General features: G+C 34.3%; 1 pseudogene; it reads left to right on the top strand.

The window, feature by feature from the left end:
• The first annotated feature begins 6060 nt into the window (after positions 1-6060).
• Positions 6061-6263, top strand: LOC126760836 (small nucleolar RNA U3; annotated as a pseudogene).
• Positions 6264-7727: the final 1464 nt, after the last annotated feature.

Below are 7727 nucleotides of genomic sequence, written 5' to 3'. Positions count from 1 at the left end.
AGTTTTTCAATAAAACCAGATTGTCCGCTTTTGTGGGTTGCTCCAAATAATAGGAGAAAACTTGTATATATAATGGGTTGTCAAAAAAGTCTTGCGGTATTTTTATTGAATTTTTTTTTATTGAAATTGAAATGAATTTTTGATGACTCATGCCCAGCTCTTGACCGACGCTACGGCTGCTACTATGCCGGTCTCTTTCGACCAATTCAGCGATTTTATCGCAATTTTCGACGGCAGGCCTTCCGGAGCGTGGCGCATCTTCGACCACCTCTACACCAGAACGACAACGTTGAAACCATCGTTGTGCGGTGGAAATAGAAACTGTATCGGGTCCATACACTGCACAAATTTTATTGGCGGCTTGAGATGCATTTTTGCCTTTATCGTAGTAGTACTGTAAAATATGCCGTATTTTCTCTTTATTTTGCTCCATGTTTGCGACGCTATAACTCACGAACGACTTAAAAGAAACGACAATCAATCAAACACGTGTTAGCGCGTGAAATGAGCTTTCAAAAAAGGTATAGCATGATGCGACGAATAAAACTAGAACTACGCGCTTTCAGCGCCAACTAGCGAAAATACCGCAAGACTTTTTTTACAACCTATTATATGATATACATATTCTTACAATTTATTAGACTTATTAAACAGTTAAAACACATTTAACGAAGGATTTTATTTTCAATTGCAGTTAATAAAATATTAAAGTTATGTAGAGGTTTTAAATAAGTATATTGAGCACTTAACCTTTTATGATTATCTCCCAGTAATAGTATTTGATGCGCTTAGGGAATTTTTGGGGATTTGACGAATTTTGGAATTAGAAATATCATATGACTATTAACGAAAATATTTTAACCCAGAACACAAAACTTTCGATATAATATTTATATTTCACTACCTACTCCAAAAACATACAAACATATTTATTTCTATTAACAAATACAAATTATTACAATTTAACCCGTTTGAACAATTAGTAATCCGCAAAATTTTAACACGAATTTCGGTGCTGTGTAGAATATTCGTATTATAATTTTACCAATGCTAAAATGAAAATTATTGTGCTAATGCGCAGCTTCTGGCATTTATGAACAATATTTTTCCAACATTAGCGCATAATTTAATTTTGTATATATACATAATATCACTGCGTTCGGTAAACCTTCAATGGCTTTCAGAAAATCGTAGTTTTATAAAATATGTATATTTTTCACCTACAAAATGAATTTAATTTGAGTATTAGTGGTAGAGGTGCGCGTTTGCTGTTTGCTAATTTGGCTAAAAGGAACAAGCAACTGTACAATGTTAGATTTGTTAATGCATGTGTGTATGTGTACATTTGGTATTAGCAGTGTTGCTAGTGGCGGCGTTAAGTGCATTGAGGTGGGAAAATCAGCTAATTTGCCGGAGGTGGTCGAGTAAATGAGTCAAAGGCGTACCGTTGGTAAACACCCAAATCACTTGCACACGGAATGCAATACTAAATTTCGCTGATTGTAATTTGTGGAAAAGAGGAATTTTCAGATTCGATCAATTATCCTTTTTAGCTAGTACATGCCAATATCTTTCAAATATTTATAAAATAATAATTCTATCTCGCTAGAACCACAGTAGCTAATGTTTAATACTAGTGTGCTTAGCATAATTACTGGAGTTGAGACTATCGAAATGATAGTAGTTTGGTTTAGTTCTCTTTCTTACTAGTCAAATAAAATTGGTTCTAAAGCGTTGGCCTTATTACGAAAACGTTACTAATAAAACATAATTTTGGTATTATTTTCATTTCTAATATCTGTCAATTATTCAATAGCTAGGAGCTTGCACTGTGAAGCAAAATTTTTATTTTTGGACACCATATTTCACTTTTCTTCTACCTTTATGTAACGTATCATATAAAAATTCAAAATTTATCGAACAATCCGTGTCAGACGCCCTAATGGGCAACACTTGTACGCTAATAAATCATATGATCCATTCTTAGTGGATCAATTATTTTTTCTTGTTCAGAAACATGACTGTAACCCTTTTTTGTTTTCTATAAATTAGTATAAGTGTTAATTTTAAAAAATAAAGAAATACCAATAAATTTGTATTTTCATTTTTCATTTGAGTCATTCACAAGAATAAAAGTAATGTAACATGTGCAAAGCAAAACTTGGTAGCATTGAAGATAACGGCTTTCCCACTTTAATGAGGCACTCTGTACGAGTTTAACTCGATAACTTTGTGGTTGCTTTTACATGACAGCTGTTAAATATTTATTTAATGCTATATTAACGGGAGTAGATAACGCGTGGATCAATAAGTCCCGGGACTAAATAAGAAAACACACATTTTTTTGGCAAAACTCGACTTTGTTCATCAACATAGTCTCCTTCAAGAGCAACGCAATCAGTCCAGCGCTTCTCTAACATTTCAATACCTTTCTTATAGAACGATTTATCTTTGGCCTCGAAATAAGCATTCTTTTCGGTGATGACTTCCTCGTTGGAGTAGAATCTCTTTCCTTGGAGCATTTTTTTTGAAATCTACAAACAGGTAGTAGTCGCTGGGGGCCAGATCCGGTGAATATGGTGGGTGCGGAAGCAATTCGAAGCCGAATTCATGCAATTTCGCCATTGTAGCGAGCGACTTGTGACACGGCGCATTGTCTTGGTGAAAGAGCACTTTCTTCTTTTTCATTTCTCAGCGATTTCGTTCTTCAAAACAAGCGTCCCGTAAATCACTGTAACTCGTGAACCAAACATCAGAATGACATGAAATTTTGGCAGGTATCTTTTGAAGGTTGGTACTTATGAAAAACCATACGGAACTTTTGTTGGCAACGCCATCTATGCTTCGGTCCCGGGACTTATTGATCCACGTGTTATTCTGTACAAATTTTGCTCATGCATTTTGCTTTCAATACTAATTGAGCTCTCGTGGACATTATGACAGTTATCAGTTAATGTATTATGCAATATCAATGGGTTAGTATTATTGTTGTTATGTGTGTTTCACATTTATTTGAAATTATATCACGGAAACAAATATGTTTAAATTTTTTTTTTTGCCTCATAGGTGGAAAGGAAATTATTCTATAAGTGCAGTTGATATAATTTGTATATATGTATGTATGTGCGAATCTTTATTAGATGTAATGGATTAGATGTAAATACATATTTGGAAACACTTTTGCCTGCTTCATGGCGACCGCAGTACAATAAAAATGACATTTAGCTTTTTGTTGTATATCGGGCTATATTTGCTCGATCTGAACAATATGTTCTAAGATTGTAGCGATGGCTTGGCTATCCGCACTAATTTTCACTCAAGTTTCGTTGAGATAGATTAAACCACATCTATATTTGAGCAGGTATTTTCAAAACCTATTCTATGAAGCATTTATATCAAATATCAACAAAATACTTAACGTTTTCTGAAATGTTTTGCTGCAAGACAATTCGACACATATACATTGATATACATATACATATATAAAAGTATAAAAAAGGGGAATGGGATATCTGTGGTTAAATGTGCATAATTCTCATTTGTAACTATACCCACAGTTTTATTATTCATTTGTCTTCAATTTGCTTTTAGGAACACACTCATGACTAAAGTGCCTATGACTTCACACAAAACGTGAATTTTTCCACAATTATTGAATTAAGGATTTGGCGATATTATTTCCGTCATCTTTCCATGTGTAACAAGACTTGTTTTATTTATGGACACTGTTCTCCTCAAAACAAAAATAGTTAGTATTACCTATGACAAATAGATCAATGCATGCCTTATAAATTCTTGTCATTAGAGTAGTACCATCGCAACCAAAAGCAGCCATTGTCCTTTGTTAGACCAACATTTGACGAAAATATACCAGTTTATTTTCCAACAAACACTCATGACTGCACAAACAGAGACTCACACACACATACCTGAGCAATAGCAGCTGCCAATGAGGCAGCAGCCAGACACCGCTTATAATACATAAACTCAATTTAGATGTCACTTTACAGCGTCACACTACACGACTAATATGTAGTTTTTGTTATTGTGAGAAAGCACTGTATCGGATTTTTCTAAACCCCGCTCGTACTCCTCCATGGCTGTTTGTTTGTAGTGAACTTGAGAAAGAGGTTATTGCAATACTTGCTTACTTCATTTTTTATGTATGTATAATCATACACACACTAGCTTGATATTTTATTTTCATTTCATATTTGTTATAAAAACGTCGAATTTTTATGAGAAAATACGCACACAATTAAACACACATTTAGTTTACAATTTAATTGCTGCTATTTATAATCCCAGCATTTGGAAACACTCATCAAAGCATTTTTATTTGATATCAATTGTCGAGAGGTTTCAATTTGTGGGTTTTCGTTGATACTTTCCAAGTTAAAACACCTTTTACTTATTTGATATTTATATTTCCATTTGTGCACTCCTAACATCTTGCATTTTCACAACACACCGAACGAAAAATTTAAAAAAGTCCACAATTAAGCCGTTGGTGAGCGTGACTTCCGACATCACATGTATTTCGCACCGCACAGCCCAACGCAGCGCAAGAAAGACGACAAGAACTCCGGCGAGCGCTACAGTCATTGCTCAATAACTCAACCAGGAGGACACTTACCACTGTACTTTTGGTTTAAAACGAAATATACTCAATGTTTAGTGAGAGATGATGGTTTTGGCTCAAAGTTCATTTAAGATAAATTTTATTTTGAGTTTTATAGTATATTTTTAAGTGTGGTGGAATTGAGTAGAATCCTGAAGATTTCCACCATATTGTATGAATGGTTGTGAAATTTAGGAAATTATGATTTTGCTTATTGAACTGAACGCTTACATTTTAGAATTTCAAACTATTTGAGATATCGATTTCAAAATGTAGTATTTTATTCTTAAAGGTAGAACCTATCAAAATCTGGAAATGGTAGATTTTTTTTACCCTGAACAGGGTATATTAAGTTTGTCACGAATTTTGTAACACCCAGAAGGAAGCGTGGGATATACATATATATACATACATGTATATATATATAAATCAGTATGTTGAGCTCAGTCGATTAGCCATGTCCGTCTGTCTGTCTGTCCGTCTGATACGAACTAGTCCCTTAGTTTTTAAGATATCGTTTTGAAATTTTGTAAACGTCATTTCCTCTTCAAGAAGCTGCTCATTTGTCGGAACTGCCGGTATCGGACCACTATAACATATAGCTGCCATATAAACTGAACGATCGGAATCAAGTTCTTTGTATGGAAAACTTTCGCATTTGACGTGGTATCTTCACAAATTTGACATGAATTACTGCTTAAGGTAATAACATAATCTCCGAAAAAATTGTTCAGATCGAATTACTATAGCGTATAACTTCCATACAAACTGAACACATAGTTACTAAAAGAAATGCAATTGTGAGGGGTATAGTAGCTTCTGTGCAACCCAAGGGAACCGTTTCTTTTTTTTGAAGTTATACTTCTTACACGAGTTCGAAAAAGGTCGCGATAGATTCAGGTTGCGCAACCTTGCTCAATATGAATCTACGCAACTTTGCTCAATAGGAATCTACGCAACCTTGTCTGCGAAGATGTTCGAGCAGCAAGCGAAGCGGTGACAATCGGCGATCGTTTGTTCGTTTCTTTCGGCACAGCTCGGCTTTTCTACCAACAACACAATGTTGCCATGCTTATGCTGTTGTTGTTTTTGTAGAACAATGTTTCAATTTTTGGTTGGTGACATATTCAATTAAAAATAAATACTGTTGGGATTCGAACCTACGTGCTCGTCGTAACTTTTAAAGCGCTTACCTCCAACACCACCATTGACACTTGCATTGCGTTGTCGTAATTATGGTTTGGTTATGCATGAAAGAAATATACAATGGGTCGCCGATTGTTACCTCTTTCCTTGCTGCTGCGCATATGTATGTTCGTATGCTTGTGTATTATTGAAGTTATACTTCTTTTTCTTTCGTTTGTCTTTTATGTCTGCGAATTCTCAACTATTTTGTGTGACTTTTGCTTTAAATAGTCTGCGTTGGCCTTTGAAAAATTAAGACTATACTTCACAGCATCATTTCTGTTATTAGTCTTCATTTAAATTTTTTGGAAATCGACCCGCAATGACGAAGTATATCGTTTTATCTGACAGCGTGAGCTTTAAGAAGTTCATTTCTAATTTTGTCTTGTGGCATATTAGAAATGATGTTTCTTCGAAAATCGTTCGCTTACAACGGATAAAACGACTTCTGAGCGGTGATTTTAATGAATAAATTCCTTTTGGTTGAAATGCTCTGCGTTGGCCGTTGAAAAGTTAAGACGATACTTCTCAGGATCATTCATTCCTTTCATTTCTTCAAAGAAATTAATGACATTTAGAAATATGCATATTTGCATTATTTCGTTGTCATTTCCATATTCGTAGCAATATAATTTCTATGGCATAAGTAAAGTAATGGCCGCCGATTGTCACCCCTTGCCGCTGTAGCAGCTTCGCCTACAAACATGCGTAAATATGTACGCAGTTTTCTGCGAGAAGCACCAGAAAGTTGTGCAATTTATGATTTTAAGCTTTTGCCATCGTCGCGAAAATACGACTTGTTGGCAAAGGCATGCTCGGGGAGATGTTACGGCCTCTGTTTTTATGAATGAAGCGAGATCGCTTGTTGAATTTGCGCCTGCGTTCATGAATGAAATCGTTTTTGTTGTAAAATTTACTACACTTGTTCTTCGCCAACTTGGCTGCCATATTGACTTGTGAATATCAATTTTTTGTTGGTGACATATTCATATGTACGCATATGTATGTTTGTATGCTTGTGCATTATTTGTTTGGCAATGTATGCAAATATATGTACATATAAGTATATATGAATGTATGAACATGCAAGTCAATGCGCGCACATGTAATAAGTATATTGATAAGTGATGAAAATATGATTTCATTTTCTGAACGCGCACATGCGTATACTTACACTCATATGAGCATGTGCAGATACACAAGATAAGATAGAAGATGTATGTCTTTTAACATCGTACACTATACAAATCAATATTTTTCTTACTAATAGAAATTAAATTTATCACAGCAATATACATAATGCACATATACATAATATTGCTGTGATAAATTTAATTTTAATTGGTAAGAAAAATATTTATTTGTATAGTATACGATGTTAAAAGCAAACAATTAAAAATTTATTCTGTCAAGATTCGAACCTGTGGTAGCATCTTGACTTTCCAAGCGCTTACCACCAACACCACCATTGACACTTAGGTTGCGCTGACTTAAGTATGGTTTGGTTATGCATTTACATAAGAAACATACGATGGTTCTAATAATTTTGTTTAAGTATAGAAATATGCTTTTGTAGAACATTTGCTTTCGCAAACATACGGACAAATGTGCAAACGACCTAATATATGTATGTATGATTGTTTCGCATTTTGCTTCTACGCCGGTCAAATTTCTATACAAAAATCGGCTGAAATGTGTGAGAAAATAAAAAATGGACAACTAGGGCAAATAATTTGTAAAAAATTTATTGACAATTAAATATAAATGAAAATACATGTAAATTTACTTAAATTTATTTAAATTTATTGAAATTTCGTTTCGCATTTTACGGCACTTTCAAATTAATTAATATAAGTAAATTCACGACTTAACCCGCACACGTCTTATTCGCGCAAAATTTCCAACTTACGCATAACAGAGC

The sequence above is a fragment of the Bactrocera neohumeralis genome, chromosome 5 (assembly GCF_024586455.1).
Source record: "Bactrocera neohumeralis isolate Rockhampton chromosome 5, APGP_CSIRO_Bneo_wtdbg2-racon-allhic-juicebox.fasta_v2, whole genome shotgun sequence".
Classification (NCBI taxonomy): domain Eukaryota; kingdom Metazoa; phylum Arthropoda; class Insecta; order Diptera; family Tephritidae; genus Bactrocera; species Bactrocera neohumeralis.
The sequence above is the reverse complement of the archived record's forward strand: the minus strand, read 5'-3'. Positions and strand labels throughout refer to the sequence as shown.